This window comes from Notolabrus celidotus, chromosome 9 (assembly GCF_009762535.1).
Source record: "Notolabrus celidotus isolate fNotCel1 chromosome 9, fNotCel1.pri, whole genome shotgun sequence".
Lineage (NCBI taxonomy): Eukaryota > Metazoa > Chordata > Actinopteri > Labriformes > Labridae > Notolabrus > Notolabrus celidotus.
The window spans coordinates 26540179-26561015 of record NC_048280.1 but is presented as its reverse complement, the minus strand read 5'-3'; the positions used below and the strand labels follow the sequence as shown (position 1 = coordinate 26561015).

The window sequence follows — 20837 nt, the reverse complement described above, 5'->3', positions numbered from 1 at the left end:
CAAACAGAAGCCTCCTAAACATGAGGGATGAGAGAAAGCTCTCCAGTCCCATTGAATTACCCACATCATATTTCTCACCATGTACAATTAATAAGGGCTATTGAATTTGTGACCACGCGTCAAGAATAATAATTGCAATATTTCCTTCAAGGATCATTTGTGGATGATTTATGCTTTTGAGCCAAAGAGAAAATTCAAGAAAGAGGGACTTGGAGAAAAAGAATCAATACATGACACAGTGTGGTATTACTTCATGCCAGCCTCCATAGAAAAGGAATCATTCAGGCAGATAAAGGTCTGATAAGTAAGAGCCTTGCAGGAGGGAAGAAGGGCTGTGATGCAAAGTTTGGAAACGTGCTACACAGGTGACTCTTAATCTGAGAGATGAGCTGAATTCAATGCACAATAATTGTTCTTGATTAAAGGTCAGTTTAAGTTAGTGTCTGTGTGTGTGTGTTTGTGTGTGTTTGTGTGTGTTTGCATTGGCAGGCAACTGAGGGACCTGCTGGGGATGTTTGTTGCCTCTAATGGATGGCCACATTTAAGACGCTAAGAGCTAATAAAGAATAATGGGCCCCTGGCTTCAATGGGTAGGACGACGAGCTATTTTGAGTTCATGAGAGAAAGCATCATCTCGGGGATTAAAGAGTATCGACCGATGAAGAGTAAACATTGAGATGCAGTGCTGCTGACCCATTTGGTAAAGCTGTGGATAGAAAGAGACAAACCCAAATGGGCGCTGGGATACTGAGGGCTGAGGAGGGTCAGCGGGGATGTAATTACAGGACACTGAGAGGGGTCTCCAGGTGCTGCAGGGAGGCCTAAAACAGTGTTATCACAGCAGGAGACTTCAGAAAGAGGCCACAGGCATCCTGGGCATCCTGCAGGCAGAGAATAACACGTCCTTTGTGCCAACCAGTGCACATGGCTGGACGGGAAAGGGGATGAGAGCTTTTGGCTTAGGTTTGGAGGATGAGACAAGCACATATCTGTGTGCCAATCAGTATTCCCCTGGCCTCTCCGGAGTTCCCTAAAACATAAACTGCCCTCCTTAATGAATCCCTTCCCTTCACACGGGCCTTTATTGCAGAACGATATCGTAAATCAGGCTAAATACAGAGGCATTCTACAGGCAGAATCAGTCGGCCTCTTTGTGAGCGCAGAGGGACATTTAACCGTGAGCTCTGTTACAACGAGGAACCAGTGGACAAGGAGCAGATGAGGCAAAAGAACACATGCTCTTCCCTTTAGGAGAAGTAGAGACACTTGTGTGAAAAAGATTGTCGCAAAAGAACAAGAACTGACACTTAGCTGATACAAAAGTAGAAAGGCACAGGCTCTGAAAGGAACTAAAGTAGAAACTACATTATGTCTTAGTAATGAAGATGAATTTCTAACACTATCAAGACCATTTCAGGACATTCAAGTGCTGAAATGTTCTAGAACTTCCCTTTAACATATTTAAAAGTCCCACACAGCAGGTGGCTGTCAGTGTTAGACACTCTTAAATGCTCTTGAAATACTTGATTTAGTTTAGACAAAGGGGCTTGCAGGAGGAGGACGAGTCTTCTGTTACTGTAAATGTTTCTGGGTTAATATCACTACAACATGGATAAGGCCATTTCTACAACACAAAGACAATAACAGAAGACACAATACTGACAACTAAGACAAGCTTTGTATGAATAAGAAGCAACAAACTCTGCTCAACATGAACAATGCCATCACTCCGCCCACTTGCTTGTAGTGAATGTTTCAGACTATTACCTGCTGCGATCACAGTCTGAGCTCTATTCACAGATCTTACATAAAAATAAAGAAGCTTTATTTTGGGGGTCTGGGTTTCAGCATGGAAGTGTTATGGTTTCAATATGCTTGTAGTTCAAGTGGTATTGACCAATCACGTATCAGCAGGCTTTGGTGTGTGTGAAATAGAAGCAGTCCCAATGTGACATCATGGCTCCTGTAGCTGGATTCTAAGAGCTTCATTGCCTCTATACATAGATATATGCGAGCAACCACAGTAAACATTTTGTTTAAGATCAAAAACTGACTTGAGTGAACAGGCTGTTTGATGCTGTCATCAAAAACAAAAAAAGCTTTCTTGATTCCTTGAAATGTATCTAAATTGACTGCTCCAACCTCAATTTGGTTGTCTATTCCTTTTTTGCACATATCTGCATCATGATGTTATTTTAGCAAACTTACGACCCAGTAATCAGTAATTGAATGTTAATCAGAAGCAAATCTGTCTCTTTTTTAGGTTTATTCTTCTAATGTAGGCCAGAGTGAAATTTCTGCACAACTTACTGTTTACAGTAAACCTAAGACTTACCAGAAACAGATGAACAGGCGCTCCTGCGGGGAATTAAATAAACCAAGAAATTAAGCTGTTTCTTATCCAATTTTACAATCTGCGCAAACAATTCAGTTCAACAAGTTCCCCCTGTTTGCCACTGACATCCATAAATGCGTTCTTCCTGCAGTCAAGTTTACCACTCTCTTCTTTTTCATCTTGATAAATCTTAAATTTCATTTTCATAATGTTTTGTCTGTTTTGAATAAAATATACATGAATGGATGCACCAAGGATTCATCTTTTCTATGTTCTTTTCATCAATCTGATTTGGTTGAGACCAGTCTTGATAATGGTCAGGCAGCTTTATGTGTTGCAAAAAAAAAGCCCATAATCCATTATTTACCTCAAATAACTACAGATTTAGTGTGGGCCTCATTTTGGAGTACATATATCTGGGTTTAAATGTAAAGTGCATCTGTAAAACACTGTACACTCAGTAAGTATTTGCACTCATGTTACTTCCTCTGACATAAATGTATTTACATGTCGTTGTTACTTAACCCTATCATAGTCCCTCTCTTTAGTGGTTATCAATAAATAATTTCACCAAGTCTAGTCTAATTGAGAGAATATTGGACAGACACCAGCAGAGCAGATTGATGATGTATAACAACGTCTGTCTGAGATGTTGCAGCTTGAGAATGAAGCACTGTACCCCTCTGATGAGTGAGGACCAAGGGCCAGCCTCCAATAATGAAAGTGGGTGTGAATCAAGCCAGACTGTTTTTTTTTTTTCCTCCTAGGGTCAAGACACATCAATAAAAACTTTTACAAACTCAGCAAGTGTAACTTCAGAGTTCAACTATGGTCAAAAAGAAAAAACCTCTCACACTGAACTACCTAAGCAAGAGCCAAAATCGTGAGGCTTTTCTGAGGAACCAGGGAACGATAGCCGTAAAATCCTTAAAAGTTAATTAAATCAGTTTATATAGTCAGTACAAAGGGGAGATTTTCCCCTAAATCCCTTTATTTATATCCAGGTGTGAAAAACAGAGCTTGTAAATGAAAGAGTGCTGTAGTGTCTCTGCATGCTTAAGTACCTCCTTATCCAACCTCCACCATCCAAACTCTACAGGTAAACCTCTCCCCAAGGTCACCCACGTATAGGATGATAAATTCTGCCTGGAGCTTTCCTGACAGGCCTGAATCCTTAAAAAAGGCAGCCACACTGGGAGCCTTTTCCACACACTGTTTGTGAATCCTGTGCAAAGTTTTCTAAGAGTGCTTCTATGAATCTTCTCTTCAAATTCCCTACTGTGCCAGACCTTACATTTACTGCTAGAGAATATACCATAATGGTTTTGGTAATTAATCTTGGTTGGATAGTACTGCTCTATTCTATTTCACGTTAAAAGCTCAGAACGGATGTCTGCATATGACAATTGAGAGGTACATTCAGATTTACTCAAGTATAACTTGAACGCTGTAATGACATATTCAGTGTCAAGAGAAAGATGTGAATAAAAAGAGGAGCAGGTTTCACCTCACTCAAGGCCATGCTGAGTGAGGCCGTTTGCCTACAATTTCAATGTGACAAAAAAATCTGTCTCTAAATCAGGTTTACTTTCATAAGGAAAGAAGCGGAAATGTAAAAGAATGGTGTAAAAATCACTTCAACTTTTACAGCTGTGAGTAAAACAGACAGTCACGTTTGTTGTTGCTGCAGTCACATCTGGACTGTCATGCTAACAGGAAAACAGATGTTGGTTGTTTCAGGCTTTTAAACAAGGACTGCAAATTCACGTGAACCATGCAAACACAGACAGACAAGAACTAGCTTTGGTTTGTATCCACATCAAATAAAGGACTCTTTTGAGCCACCTGTCATCTTGGTATATTTAAACACTTTTGTGAGGCTTTTTCATCTGAGATTATAGTGTTGTTAGCAAAAGAACATGAGCTTCTTCCCATTACTGTAGCATTTTCAGTATGTTTATCAGGAGAATTTGGGGCACTCACACTAAAAGGAAGAACATTAAGTCAAATGTGTTAAGACATACAGTTCCAGAAATATAAAAGTGTTACATCCCTGAGTAAGTTTGCATTTTTCCAATAATTTAAAATAAGTTATGATTTCAGTTTATGTGACACAGTGCGTAGGCTGGTTAGTGCAAACGTGTTGCTACAGCCAAAATGATTTCAATTGTGGAAACAGAGAATAAATTCAGAGCGGTAAATTTGATTCTGCATGCAAAAGTACAACACAAATACAACAACAGCAACAATGTGCAAGTGAAAAATGTTTTGCAGAAGCTGAAACAATTCCAATAATAGCAGACATCCTGTAAAAACATCCATCATTCAAAGCAAAAGACACAACAGCGCCTAGATTGAAAAGTGGCCAATGCTATGCCACAGCATGTGCTACAACATGTTTCAGTAGTCCATGGTATGTGCCATGACTGGTGGTCTGCCACCAGGGGCCAACAGCACAGGCTGATCCCTCAAATGTGCCAGGCCCCTCAGTGGTATGTTAGTGCTATGTCAGAGTACTACTCATCAAGGTGCTGGTCCAAAGTAGAAGGCCACATCAGAGCTTCACACCAGTGCCGCCCATGCTCCACCCACTTATGAGTATGGTAAATAATCATAGGCTGTATAAATAATGGACGTAGTATCCGTGACGTCACTCATCTGTAGTGTGGTTAAGAGGACGGGTAGCCAACAGCTGTGTTCCCGCCTGCCAAGTCAGTCATGTCCTTATTTGGGCAAAACTTAAACTTAACTCTTAATATTTTCTGAACTGTCGCGTTAGAAAATATTTCACCCCCGTACAGTCTGTGCCGATAGAGAAGTTAGCTATGTAGATGCAAGGCTTTTGTGAACCAGGCTGTTAACATGTTTATTAATGCTGCAGAGATTTTTTAAATTAGTCTCTATGTCGTTTACGGTGTTTCTGCAGCCAGCCTCAAGCGGATTCTCGATGAATTGCAGTTTATAACACTTCAGCATGGGCGTCATGTTTTGAGACCAGAGGTTGCTGCTTGTAAATAGTACCAGTAGTCTTGTAAATGTATACTATTTTTTTGTTTTTATCAACAATGTAGAGAATTATTTACTTATCTCTCGTTTGTCCTTCATGTGTATTGAAAGTATTGTTGTGACAAATAACATATCCATATTATATCCTTGCTACTGTAACCAGTATGTATAAAGCAAAGTTTATGTCAGCTAACAAAGTTACTGTTAGCTTAGCCAATCCTTCAATAAATCATGACATTTCACAATATTCATGGGCAATAACAATGTGACAGTCTGATACTGAGTCTTTACTTTCAAGCAGGGCAGTGGCATACTACTGACTCCCCATGGACCTCTGCCATTGTTCTTGACCAAGTTAATATTAGAAGTCACACCCCCTCTTGATTTTGATTGGTCAATGATGGAGGAGTGACATTAACAAGCATGGCAGAGCGCAATGGGTGCTGCAACAAAAAGAATAGCTAACAACAAGAGCATTTTGGCACTTGGGACACTGGACTGCATTAGTTCTGTATGAAAACAGGTGCATTAAGCGCTGTTAGTGGACACAGGCCCTACAACCTTTGCGGTTGCTTCATTCATTGATTAAGAGGGCAATATCAAGAAACCAACTCTAAACATGCTAAATGTGGGTGAAAACATTTCATCTCTTAACCAAAGTTAATCAGATATAAAAGTGTGCTTCTCATTGTAGCTCACTTTTGATTGTATTGTGTGACTTACATTTGATAAACAAATTCTATCAAACATAATAACATGCTGACTTGGGCATATAGCTCAAAGCACTGACTCGTGGGTCAATTTGTATGGCTGAAGACAGCAATGGACATCTTTAAAGCAAAAATGATGGACTTACTTCAAGCCTATAGGTTTACATTGTACTGAATGAGATGTAGCATATGTGAGGCAAATTGTTATCAATGTGATGAGGACTTGTGATTACTGAAATCTGTAAAAAGCCTTTCAATGGTAATGTCCAGATAACTTAATTTTAAAAAGTAGGTCTTCTCTGAAAAATCGGTTTACTTTTCTTTTTGTGTTTTTTTAAGTTACCTATAAGTGAAATGTGTGAATATTTTGGTAACTTGATATGTTCTAGCATTTAATTGTTTTTTTTTAACTTCACAGTAAATTAATTTAACAAAACTCAGTTTAACGCCTCATATCGAAAGTAAAACGACATGACACGCCCACATGTAGCATAGAGGACATGCCAAGACACGTTACACGTTTGCTCCTGTCCTGCAGGCAAGATTGAACCATTAATCTTTCATGGAGTCTACATGCTGGATAACACTTCACAAAACACATGTAAGTAACCTTTTTTTTTCTGAATGAACATGATGTACTGCACTGTTTTCGAAAGCATGACTTAGATTCCTCAGTTGTATTCGCAAAATGTGCGCGATGAGGCCTTACAGTGTACAGCTAATCTCAAACAAATAAATAAAGTTATACCGTTTACATTTTGGCCAATGACTGTCCGCAGCCTATTTTGTGTGCTTGCCAAAATCCAAATTGTTCCCCTTGTTCGTTTTTGAGTCTGGCATTTCAAATAAATCGACCGTTATTCTTGTGGCTGGACTCTCATCAGCATTGCTAATTTGTTGCTAATTTAGCAACACCGAAAATATTTGCACTGAAGTAGTAAGCAGGTATTTCTGGGTTGTTGATGCTTATTTTCGGGGTAATTATCATTTAGTCTCAAACCAGTAGTCTGAAATGACCCGTGAGGCAGGAAAGATGTGCAGCATGGAAGTTAATCCTCAATCAGTGTCAACTTCACAGTCACAATCTCACATAAATGCAGGCTTTTGATGTGATCATAAATAATTTTCAGGATGAAATTATCATTATTTTACACATTCAGCCATGAGGTCTGTGAGATTTGTATCTCTCAAAGAGAGAGGTGCATACCGAAATATTTCGTTAGAAATATATTACACCCCTGCTATTCTATTAAATGTATTTGAATCTTTCATCAACACATGGGACTGAATTTCTTATTAATTTATTTCTCTTTGTTTGGCATGCAGGGTGTAGCAGAGTCAAATGTGCATGAGGACCTCAAAATGCATAGCATGAAGATCTATGCTTGTGAGCCAGACACAGTAGGCATCGTCACCAAGGGAATCAAAGTTCACTTGGATCCAACTCAGTGTCACTGTATATGCTTACACAGTTAAATACATGTTGGAAATGTATATCTCTCATATCTCTTTCATTTTATTTATAGCAATGATAACTATTTATTGTAAGTAGTGTAAAAAAGGAAAGGAAGAATAGTTTGAAATTAATATATTTGATTACATGGATTAATTCAAATCATTTTTTTATATTTTTCATCGGAATGGTTCTTAATAAAATTAAATCTGCTGTGGTTAATGGGCTGACAATTTTAACTTTGGCTAAACTTGATTTTTTGGCTTTTCCTAGTAGCATCTATTAATTTATTTAGCATTGAGTAAACTAATTATAATAGAGTTTTACCAACGTAAAATACAAAGAAGTCCACTAAACTACCAAAAATGGATTGGAAAATGTTGCCTTAATTTTTTTTAGTTGAATCTAAGCAACAGTTTTTACAGTGAAGATTGATACCTTGCCCCAAAATAAAGACAATAAAAAACTGAACTAGCTCAAAATAAGAAACACAAAGTGTCTCTTTTTTCTGGCTTAAAATATCCTCAGATGAGTTACTTTATTTCATTCTGTCTTTGCCTTGTGTCCTCATTAAGGAAATGGGTTCTACATTTCAAACCCATACTCAAAAATAATTGGATTAGATTTTAAATTGCTAAAAAAAACAAGTTCTAACTGTCTTCCAAGAACTACAGCAGACTACAGTTATTAAGTTCTCCCCAGACAGCAAGGCAACGTAGTTATTATGATACATTTATTATAATAGAACTGTGAAGTTTGTTTATCCTCATTATTTCAGGGCAGAAATGTCTACTTTAATAATAGCAGAGGTTGATGACGTTGCACTCTGCACAGATGTCATCGGACTCTGTTTGAGGTTTTTTTAAATCTCTGAAAACAGGTCAAGGTCTCTACTTTTCACTTTATTGCAGATTCTGCACTTCACTGTAAAGAGGGGCAAAAGAGACAAACATGGAAAGAAACACTATGAAACCAACTCTGAAGATATCCCTAGCCCTGGTTATAAGGGCTCAAATGTTTAAACTCCTGTCATTTCCAGTGTTTTGTATGTACATTAACACATACTGCAAGACCAATTCAGTAAAAGTATTTTATATTTTACATTCACAGAATGTACAAATTTCCCTTTCCCTCCTTGATATGTCTTTTCACCCCATGTCCCCTCATTCCCTTCTGAAAAGAGCTTTTATTGTGGCTTCAGATGGACTGGCTTTAAATCTGCAGTTTAACCTAAAATCTGTCAGAGGGGAAACTAACTCCATGAACAAGTAGGTCTATTTTGGACCACGGAGGAAAAAAGCTATTAAAGCGAGAAGAGAGAAATGTTTCTATTCCAGCCTGGATCAGAGAGAAAAGTATTGTGCTTTCACACCCTTGACAAAATCTTTTAGTTTTAAAGAAATATTTCTGACTAGCAATGCAGCGGGGCACATATTTTGTTTTTCATTTGAAGTTCACTTCAGTGATTGACAGCAACTCACTCTGCACTCCAGGAAACTCTGTAAGAATCCTGGAAGGCTCAACGATTCCTCTTGAGCCAGCCGTTCAGATGGAGGCTTTCGACGTGTTGAAACAATAGGTAAGGAAACAGAAGCTAATTATAATTTTGGTTCTACAAACATTTCTTGGACTTAGAAAGAAAGTCTCACTGCTTGAGTGAATCCTCAATAGGCCAAGCTGAGGGTTTGTTATTCTGGTCAGCTGTTGTTAGAATGAAAAGCAGGAGGGGGGGCAGGGGCATTGCCAATGTAAAGATTAAAAGTTTGCTGAGAAGAGAAATGTTAAAGTGAGGTAGTCTTGGCATAATGAATAAACCTAGTTAGCTATAGCACCTAGCTCACCTGTGAAGTTTAGCCTGGGGCAAACAACTAGATGCTAACTCGTCTTTGCCTTACTATTTTTTATCTTTGCTTCATTTAAAGCTTGGGTTGGTAGTCAGATTTAGATACACTTTTTGTTATACTGGTTAAAATGATCTTCATGTCCTGATGGCAATCAATACATAATGTGTTCTTAAAAAATAAGTAAAAAGAATCCCGCTATCTACAGCCAGAGTAAACCTGGGAAAACACCAACCAATCCCTGCATTTGGGAGCCAAAATATGAAACCAATCAAATCCCGTCCTGCCGTTCTGCCCGCCTTCTGCGCGTACATTTCCCCAGAGTTCACGCCGAGTCCCCGTCTCCTGCCTCTGCTTCCCCTGACTTTACTGACTGCCCCTCTCGCCCACCCTCGGGCCTGTCCCCTCTGACCCGATGAGGTGCTTTGCTCAGGACTGTAGTCCAGATCAGCGTCTAAAAAGCTCTCACCACGGGGGCTCTGACAAGCAAAAGAATTAATGACATTTAGTAAGTCCTACAGAAAATGTAGATGTATTGTAGTGTCTGTCCGGATGCTGTAGGGATGACGAGCCGATTCGTGAACACGTTGAGCTTTACTAACCGGTCACTGTCGGCCGTGATCACGCCAACCAACAAAACAACAATCAATGTTTGAATGAATGAAGAACTTCTCCTCTCTCCAGCTCGCACACTCTACACCTCTCCTGATGCATTCACTAACCGTCAACATTGTAGGAATTAAGAGCATCTACACTGAACACGTTTAACAAACAGTAGAGCTGTTACAGTATTATATATGTGTTATAACTTTTCTCCTGATATCGTGTCACTGGTACAACTGGATAATGCTAGCATGACAGCTGTGGGTACTAACAATAGCCATGTTTGTTTGTGTTTTTAACTTTCACTATGATAATGTTTTGGTGAGGACCGGTTTTGAATCAGTCACCATCATATGGTGGAGAATCAGTGGCACTCGTGCATGCAAATTCATGCTAGTTTTCCGAGACTACCAACCCCAGCTTTAAGATAAAATAATTATTGGTGCCGATATTTGGCATTTTGACATATATCGGCATCAGCCTTTTTTTAAAAATCAGACGGCTGATAAGAGATCAATTTAAAACTGGCTTATTTTGGCTCAAAATTCACTAAATCACGTGGCAGAAATGACACCGTCTGCAGAAACCCCTAGCCTAGCTTGTGTTCCATTTCTCCTGCAGTTTCTCATTACAGGGGACGAGCTGAGCAGCATCTGATGTGGCCCCTGCAATTACTAATGATTTAAAACTCATACAACCCCACTTCAGAAACACTGAAATACCCCCATAAAACAAAGATAAGTGAAAGATTAACATTTCAGTTATATTGAAATTTTGGAAAACTTTATTTACTGTAGAAAACATGTTTGTTTGTGTTTTTAACTTTCAATATGATAATGTTTTGGTATTTTCTTACCACTAAGTGAGACATGAGTTGACGTAGTGAAAAACACAAACAATGTGTTGAATCAATGTGTTTTGAATCAGTCACGATCATATGGTCGTGAAGCAACAGCGCTTGTGCATGTGAGCTGGGGCTGAGGTTTGCAGGAGCTCCGAGGGGGGGACGGAGTCCTGAGGAAACACTACATTCAAATTCATGCTAGTTTTCCATGACTACCAACCCTAGCTTTAAATGTACTCTCTATAGTGCTTCATTATTCTTGTACTACTCTTGCTAGTTTGTGTTGCTGCCTTCTGACATGTAATTCAGCATTGGTTTAATCAATAATAAGAAGCTAAAAAGTATTTGAATTGAGTTTGAAATCAGTTTTGAAACACTGTCATCACATTTTAGAGAACTTTCTTCAAATTGTGTTTGACTTGGTTTCAGTCAAGCTCTGATACTTATTCTAAAAACTGTGCGATTAGTTCAGCCAACTAGCTACAGTTGCAAGGTAGCTACTTAGATGACAACAATTAGCATTAGCGTTCTCTACAGCTGACTATCGATAGATAGATATGTTTCTGCCCTGTTGTCTTTTTTTTGGTTGTGGGGGTTATTTCAGGTCATAGCTGATCTGTTTTTAGTGGTAGATGATGTGTGTTGCCCAGGAAGTTTAGTTCTAAAATGTATTTAGCACTAGGGAGTGCTACAGAATATACATTTAGCATTGCATTCATGGCTTCATGAGAGCTGGATCTAAGCTAGAGTTGCAAGTTCACCAGTCACTAACGATGTTTTGGATAGCATAACGTTTTGTAACTCAGCTGTCAATCATCAACTGGAATGAGATTTATAGGGCAGGTCTTTTTTCACATCAGGATCTGATTGAAACTACCTAGACATACAAGGCCATGCTAATTTTAATTTTATTGACAAATGTTGTGCTAATTGTAAAATGCTTGGTTGAGTTTCGAAGCAGCCACCAGAGAAATGGTATAAACAGCAAAATGAGCTGTTTTTCACCAGGTTTTCTTACAACTGTTAAGATTTATTTTCACTCTGTTTTTTTGTGGATGCTTTAATGAGACTCTCTACCCTGATATCAAAAATTCATTTTTTGAGATTTCAAGCCAAGTATACAGAGGCTTTAAAGATGAGGAGAAAAAGAAGCATGAGAAAAAGAAAATCAATCAACTACAGTTTTGTCCTTTATCACCTTTTCCTTATCAACTTCATACTGCTCCAGTGGAGTTTTTCATCCTTTGTTAAACAGCCGAGGTTATGACTTCGACAAAGCTATGATGCACTAAAAAACAAGCTATAAAAACATCTTCTTTTCAACAGCGTTCCCAAAGCTCTGTATGCCTGCGTGCACAAGAGAAGACATCTTATTAAAAGTATTACTAAAAGAGCTGTTCCTATTTGAGAAGTATTAGATCCAACAACATGAGTTCGACCTCAGAGATACACGCCATTGTATTTTTGGGGCTGCTGGCAGTATTGTACTTTGGTTTCCAATCTGCAGACTTAAGAATTCAGTATTTCAGCTCAGTGCATTTACAGTTCACACTGCCTCACTCATAAACAAGCCAGGCGTGAAATCACATGGACTGACAGGTCACTTGCTCATTGGAGGATTCTGATGACTTGTCATCCTCTGTCAGCGGGGCTACACACTGTAAAACCTGTGAGGAAAAAACTAAACAAACCTCATTCTGGTGACTGGCAAGTCATTCTACACTTTACTGCGCTGGAAGGGTTGTTTTATATTCTCTGGTGGTCCCAAACATAGAGAGCTAATAAAGAAATAGTCAGATATTGTTAAATCTGTGGTTGAGAGCTAGACATCAAGCCTCAGGCGAATTGGCTTTCAAAGAAATGTCAGAAATGTAAGTTGAATATCAGAATCCATTCATTGGTACATGTTGCTTAAATCACACCTCTGCTTGAGTGAAAAATGGATCAGACGATACCTCTGAGGTTTAAATCCCAAGGGATCATATTAGTAGTATTTAAAGCAGGTTAAGTAAGGCTTCCAAAAGGCTTTGGTTCTCTTGTTTCAATCATTGTAGGAGCAGATAAAAGGAGACGTGCAGAGGAATCTCTTAACACAGCAGGTAAAAATGTGGCAACGCAGGTTAAGTTATGCCATTACCATTAATATGATTAAAGTGAGTTTCTGGTATTGTCTGTATCACTGCTGCTCAGAACTCTATTTCCTGCAACATGAAGAGATATACCAAAAATAAATCACAAGTTCACTTTCCAGCTCCCTCTGTGAAATTGTGTGCGACTCCAGATCTCTTATCAAATAATTGATAGAGTTTTTTATATATCCTACCCTTTCAGGTTTTATGCTCTTTGTATGCCTTTGTGCGTTAGGATTTGTTCTTTTACTTTATTAGTTTCTTCATTTATGTCTATGAGCTCATGTTTATTTTGCCGTGTCACAGAAACAGACTGATACTTCACTTCTCATCTGTCTTCATTCACAGGCAGCTGCTGTCTCACATATCAGCCCTCCTCTCTTGCCTGGTCAGCTCACAATATGTCTCCAGACATATTTCTCATCAAGACAAAAGCAGCCTTGTCGACTTGCAGGTCAGATCCCGCATGTTTTTTGGATGAACCACCCCGAGAAGACCAGATAAGTACAACACCTGTAGTTGTTTTATAGCTGCTTCACCCTTATCATGCAGTTTTTTTTTCTCATCTTCTCCCCTCTGTCCTTTGGCATGGATGTTGTTGAAGCGGTCATACTTATTTCAAGAACGCAGGCCAGTTGTGTTCTTTTGATCAACTTCACAACCTCTGTCAAAGCAATAAACCCTTGTGTTAGTTCCAGACAAGCTATAAGAAAAAAAACAACCCAACAGAGAAATGCCATACACAGAGGAAGATTGAAAAGACTCAACTGGGGAAAAGCTTGCCGTTTCTTCACTCTTCGAGGCTAAATTAATCATCCTACGCATGGCATGTGATATTAAAGATGGAGCAGATATTACATCACTCTGAATTTCAGCGACTGCCATAGTCCCACAACATCTAATTACGAGATTTTTACACAAAACCTTCAAGGTTCTGTGAGAAAGCACCAAAACAGCATGAAACAAGGCAGAAATAGAAATCAAAAACAGCCCAGCAGGGCTGAGAAACCACTTGCCGACTGTTTGTTTGCACTTATCTCAGGCTTATAAAGGGGAATAGTTATGTCCTTTGAGTGAACAGCGCTTCTGTGAATTACTCTGCTAAATCAATTGAAGAGCAAAGAAGAATTCAATCAAAACTTAACACTGTTTTCAATGGGTGGTACTTAAAGAATACAAACTGCTTTATGACACATTACTTGTCATCAATGAAAAACATTTTTATTATCTTACTATGCAAATGCAAAAGATAACGCTGCAAGGATTTGAATGGATTCAAAGACTAAAAACACATTAGCTTCAGTTTCTGCTTATAAAATTCTAAGTCAGTTTTATGGTCTTGCGGTCACCATCAACACGATCAATCTTCCTCCTCCAGCCTCCAGTACTTAGCTTTAACCTATTATATCCCAGCATGCAACCTAGATACCTAAATATGTCAGAACTTAATCTATGTTGTTATTATTTTAACTCCTCATTCCCACTCTGTCCACTTTTTTTCTACCTCTGTCATTTGTAAAGCCCAGAGAAGAAGCAAAGCTGAATGAGGAGAGAAATGTCAACATAAATATTCCTGCAGAAGTTGTGTTCCCCTTTTACTGTTAGCTTTAACCGACATGTTCAGTTTAACGTGAATTATAACAAATAAGTAGGTTCATGTTTTACAGAAACAATGCATTGATATATATTTTAAATACATAATTAATAGTACATATTTCTTGCTAACTCTGTCAGGATCCTAATCCACACAACGTACACTTTACATTTTCTCTTACATAATTAATACCCAGGGCCTAAATTTAAAAGAGGGTGAATTTTATTTTATTTTTTAAGCTCTTGACAATAATCGTCTTTTTTAAAAAAAAGGGAAAATTTGATATTGGGCTAAAATTAAGCATACGGTATTAGGTGGTTCATTACCCTGGTTGCCATCATAGACTGTATATATAATGGACAGCGTCGCTCCGCCTTTTCCCATTGTACGGTTTTGAAGCCAAAATATCCCGTTCCAGAAAGCTGACATCTTTTAAATGTCCTGCAGCAAGAGTCTGCGCAGTAGGGAATTTGTGTGTTTCCATGGTAACAAGCTCCTCCCTTCAGCGTAGTGTTCCGAGGTACAATGGAGTTTCTCTCTACGGCAGCTGTCAATCAAAGCAAACCCGGATGTAAAACCCCGTTTTTTAACCTCTGATAACTGACAAAAAAGAAACATTTCAGAAAAAAGAAGCCTTGAACACAAAACAGTCAAATAATAACTACATATCACCACAGCATACGAATGTGAGAAACAATCGTAGGACTTGAATTAATTTTTTAAAGTTTGACCGCAGCCCCATTGAAATGAATAGGAGAGACAGAGTCTTTGAACTATACTGCAGCCAGCCACTAGGGGAAGCACTTTCTGTGTCAGCCTCACTTCAAGCTGCGCGAGATGACGTCCATTATATATACAGTCTAAGGTTTCCACCCACTGTAAAATGACAAGAAGATGAAGACAAAGAAGCAGTTATAAAAGACAAAGAGGATGACTCAGCTTGTTAGCTAGCTAGCCTGCACCGCTACTGTGGCACATATCATGTTGTAGGACATGGCAGATAAAAGCAAGGTACTCTAGCCACACCAAAAAAAGTTTCCTCGCCAGTTTGGGAGTATTTCGGATTCCGTACAAAAAAAGGGGTGTTAGTGAACAATGTGTAATCCTAATAAAAACAACAAGCTCAAGCTGACCTACAACAAAAATTATGAGGTAGCTTATATTGGAAAATCTAATAACCACACTAATGTCTTAAACCGCTAACAAACTTTCTAATTTTGTAAATTTACAACTCTAAAATCTGCACTGAAACCAAGCTATGCTAACAGTGTATACAACTACTAAATAAATTACAAAGGTTACTGTTATAATCAGTTTTGATGGCAAAAGCTGGCACTACGTACATCATATATATATATATATATATATATATATATATATATAACCATACATACATACATACAGTCATGGCCAAAAGTTTTGAGAATGACACAAATATTACATTTTCACAAAGTCTGCTGCTTCAGGGTTTTTAGGTGTTTTTGTCAGATGTTTCTATGGTATAATGAAATACAATTAGAAGCATTTCATAAGTATCAAAAGCTTTTATTGAGAATTACACAGAACTCATGCAATAAGTCAATATTTGCAGTGTTGACCCTTCTTTTTCAAGACCTCTGCAATTCTCCCTGGCATGCTGTCAATCAACTTCTGGACCAAATCCTGACTGATGGCAGTCCATTCTTGCATAATCAATGCTTGGAGTTTGTCAGAATTTGTGGGTTTTTGATTGTCCACCCGCCTCTTGAGGATTGACCACAAGTTCTCAATGGGATTAAGATCTGGGGAGTTTCCTGGCCAAGGGCCCAAAATCTTAATGTTTTGTTCCCCGAGCCATTTTGTTCTGACTTTTGCTTTATGGCAAGGTGCTCCATCATGCTGGAAAAGGCATTCTTCATCACCAAACTGCCCTTGGATGGTTGGGAGAAGTTGCTCTGGGAGGACGTTCTGGTACCATTCTTTATTCATGGCTGTGTTTTTAGGCAAGATTGTGAGAGAGCCCACTCCCTTGACCGAAAAGCAACCCCACACATGAATGGTCTCAGGATGCTTCACTGTTGGCAAGAGACAGGACTGATGGTAGCGCTCACCTCGTCTTCTCCGAACAAGCCTTCCTCCAGATGCCCCAAACAATCGGAAAGGGGATTCATCAGAGAAAATGACTTTACCCCAGTCCTCAGCAGTCCAGTCCCTGTACCTTCTGCAGAATATCAGTCTGTCCCTGATGTTTTTACTGGAGAGAAGTGGCTTCTTTGCTGCCCTCCTTGACACCAGGCCTTCCTCCAAAAGTCTTCGCCTCACTGTGCGTGCAGATGCACTCACACCTGCCTGCTGCCATTCCTGAGCAAGCTCTGCACTGGTGGTGGCCCGATCCAGCAGCTGTAACACCTTCAGGAGACGGTCCTGGCGCTTGCTGGACTTTCTTGGGCGCCCTGGAGCCTGTTTGGCAACAACTGAACCTCTCTCCTTGAAGTTCTTGATCATTCGATAGACGGTTGACTGAGGTGCAATCTTACTCGCTGCTATAAACTTCCCTGTTAGGCCCTTTTTGTGCAATGCAATGATGGCTGCACGTGTTTCCTTGCAGGTAACCATGGCTAACAGATGAGGAACAATGGTGTCATGCACCATCTTCCTTTTAAAGTGTCCAGTCACTCAATCATGACAGATTGATCGCCAGCCTTGTCCTCATCAACACCCACACCTGTGTTAATGTGTGTGACACCTGTGTGTCATTGAAATTATGTTAGCTGGTCCTTTTGTGGCAGGGCTGAAATGCAGTGGAAATGTGTTTTTGGTGATAAAGTTCATTTTCAAGGCAAAGAGGGACTTTGCAATTAATTGTAGTTGAGCTGATCACTCCTCATAACATTCTGGAGTATATGCAAATTGCCATTATAAAAACTGAAACAGCAGACTTTGTGAAAATGAATAGTTGTGTCATTCTCAAAACTTTTGGCCATGACTGTACATATATATATATGATATATATAAAAATATCTATGTATAATATATATATATATATATATATATATATATATATATATATATATATACATATATACATATATACATAGATATTTTTATGTACAGTCTAATGATTAGCTGTCATGAAATCACTTTTTTCTTTTTTAATTATTTTGGGAGGCTTTTGTCTTTATTAGATAGGACAGGTAGGAGATACCAAAATTGTAAAGAGAGAGAGAGGGATAATATTACGCACCAAATCATGTCAGAACATTAAAGCAAATTATTCCTATGAACATTACTATCAAACTCGGGGATTGTTCATACAAAATTGGTCCAAATTCATCTAATTGAAGGTTGAAATTTTTCAACCTTTTAGAAAAATAAAATGTTAAATCTGCTGATGGCATTACATGCACTGTCACAGGCTCTCTAAAGTCATAGGTTTCATCCCCTGGGGATCATGAATGTGTGTTAAAATGTATCATTTCAGTCTTGGGCAAAGTGGTAGACAGACTGACATTTTCGTGGAACTGGCATGGCTAATTATCCAAATTCTAATACTGAGCATGTGGGAAAGGCATAATTCAGTGTTGCGTTAACATCCAAGTACAATTTAATTTCTATTCTGAATAAAACTGTGATAATTTTTAGGCTAACCCTTCATTATTATCGGGTCATTCTGTTTCAGCCTGGGGTTTTTCCTTCCAATGTCTGTGAGATTGTGGACCACTGGGTAAAAGCAGAGTCTGCAGGAGCTGATAGCAGTTCAGAACTAGCCGTGGAAGTGTAAGCTGACTGCCGGCAATGCTCCTCCTGGCCTGGGCGACACCGCTGCGCACCACAGGGCCAATGACTCACTCCTGCCACACTGTCTATATTGTGACTGGACAAATCTAATCCTCCCTCGGCATCAGCTCTCTGTCCCTTTGCATGAGAGAAAAAAAGCAGCATGAACGCTCCAGGATATCAGAAACAGAGGAGTGAAGTCAGCTGGACAAAAGGGCAGGGAGACAGCTGAAAACATGTCAATTAACTGGACATATATTTTGAAAAGCAGGTGTCAATATCATAAGAATGACTTTAGATTGGGAGAGTTAATGTATGTATGAGGGCGTTTGGGCTTTTTGTCTGAGAAAACAGTCCCGCTGACTCAGAGAGTTCACTGCAGGCTGTTCATTAAGTTAGAGACACTTCTGCCAGACTAACTTGTACACTGATTGTACTCTGAGGTGGCCATTACTTTCACACTGATTAGGAAGCAGTGATTGTGTCAGGACTGATTGGGGACGCACACATACACTGGAATTCCAATTACACCAAGTACCATCCAGCCACCAGTCACAGTGTACTTCAAGACATTTACATTTAACTGAGTTGTAGTGAATGAGCAGATGATGATTTTGCTTACATATTACTGTAGAGGACTGACTTCAAAACAAAAGCAGCAGAGAAATATTACATCTCAAAGTTGGTGCCTAACATCTCTCTCTCTCTCTCTCTCTCTCTCTCTCTCTCTCTCTCTCTCTCTCTCTCTCTCTCTCTCTCTCTCTCACTCTAACTCTAACTCTCTCTCTCTCTAACTCTCTCTCTAACTCTCTCACTCTCTCTAATAAGCATTAGCCTCACAGTTAAAGGGGCAGGAGGACATTACCATTGAAAGCAGTGGCAAGGTATTATAAGAAAGTGAAATAATTAATTTTTAAAAGGACTGTAAAGAGTTGATTTTTCTGAAATTCTCTGAAAGATTATTCCAGTCAGATGGAGCATGGATTGAAAGGCATGTCTGCCAATTTCTTCATTGTTTTTTTAGGACATGGAAGAAAGGTTGTTGGGTATGTCTGAGAAAGTATGAGAATGTCTTTGGTAATACATATTGTTTTAAATAGGGAGGGGTACAATATTAATCTGCAAAGAAATGGAAGAAGCAAGTTCTTAGAAAATACCCCAGTGGGAGTAGATGCTGAGGGAAACAACAGAGGGCCCAAGACAAAACCCTGAGGAACCCCACAAGACAGATCCTCTACTGATGAGACATATTTACCGGCAGTGGCAGAACATGTTCTGCCAGACAAATAAGAAGAGAACACTCCCTTGAATCAGCCTGCATCAACACATCATCAGTGACCCTGAGAAGAGCAGTGTCTGCTGAATGATGCTGACAGAAGCAAGATTGAAATATGTCTAAAATGTCATGCTCACCTGGGACAGATGTGAGTTGGGTAACAATCTGTTTTTCTACGACCATAGAAATAAAAGGCAACTTGGATATGGACCTGTAGTTCTGGAGGAAAGCAGTCAAGTTTGATTTCTTTCCTTTTTTTGAAGTGGCTGAATAGCAGCATGTTTGAAGTAGGAAGAGACAAGACCAGTTATCTAACTATTGGTTATAGGGAGTAAAGAAGGGCCAATTGAGTGAATAACCTTCATGGGCAGATGAGTGGGTATGATGTCAAGTGTACTGGAGGATGTTTTCATGCTCTGTGCTAATGCTTTTTTGCTCCATATGTGTAGTTATGGTACTTTGTTCATCTGAAGCCATACTATTACAGAAATGTTAAAGGTGACATATCACACTTTTTTCATCAATATATAATGGTCTAAGAGGTCCCCAAAACATGTCTTTAAAGTTTATGCTAAAAAAAATAAATTTGAAATCAGATTTTGGCATGCCTGAAAATCCCTCTTCTTCAGCCCTCCTCAGAACGGTCTGTTTTCTCTCTGACCACGCCCCCTGAGGAAGTGGATGTGCCCTCGGCTCTCCAGCACGTTGATCTAATGTTTACATGTTGGCTGAATATACACGGCTGCTCAGAGATCACGTTACTTCAACCCTCTGAATCTGATCCAGAATCTGGTCCTGACGGAGAGGCACCTGCAGCAGGACCTTTCTGAACGATTGGTCACAGATTCTGTGTTTCTTGTTGTTTTATTTATCAGTATGTAGACGTGTGTCTTGGTACACAGCTACGAACATGTAGCTATGTGGCTATGCTAACTAGCGCTAGCACTTATCCATGATAAATAAAAATCATCCACTAGATCTTCAAATCTGCAGGCCTGGGGAGTAAAACCGACCTCTACCAGAAAGGCAGCAGGACCTTTCTGAAGGATTGGTAACAGATTTAGTGTTTCTTGTTGTTTTATTTGTCAGTATGTCGACGTGTGTCTTGGTACACAGCTACAGCTACGACATGTAGCTATGTGGCTATGCTACATAAACGCTAGCACTTTTCCATGACAAATAAAAAACATCCCCTAGATGTTCAAATCTGCATACTTGGGGAGTAAAACCGACCTTTGTGTTTATTAAGACAGCCTACAACTAGCATGCCTCCCTCTTAAGCTCCTTGTT

At 39.2% G+C, this 20837-nt stretch overlaps 1 protein-coding gene and 1 long non-coding RNA gene across 5 annotated transcripts in view; one reads left to right on the top strand and one right to left on the bottom strand.

Annotated features, from left to right (window-relative positions):
* The window catches only part of si:dkeyp-14d3.1 (transmembrane protein 132C), a 212263-nt gene that overhangs the window by 172718 nt on the left and 18708 nt on the right, over positions 1–20837 (bottom strand). The window lies entirely within an intron of this gene.
* On the top strand, positions 5882–7545 carry LOC117818672. Of its 2 annotated transcripts, XR_004632381.1 has the most exons (3): positions 5882–5969; positions 6590–6652; positions 7378–7545. It is a non-coding gene; the product is annotated as an uncharacterized LOC117818672 (long non-coding RNA). The 2 variants fall into 2 exon arrangements; XR_004632380.1 differs by lacking the exon at positions 5882–5969 and having other exon boundaries at positions 6553–6652.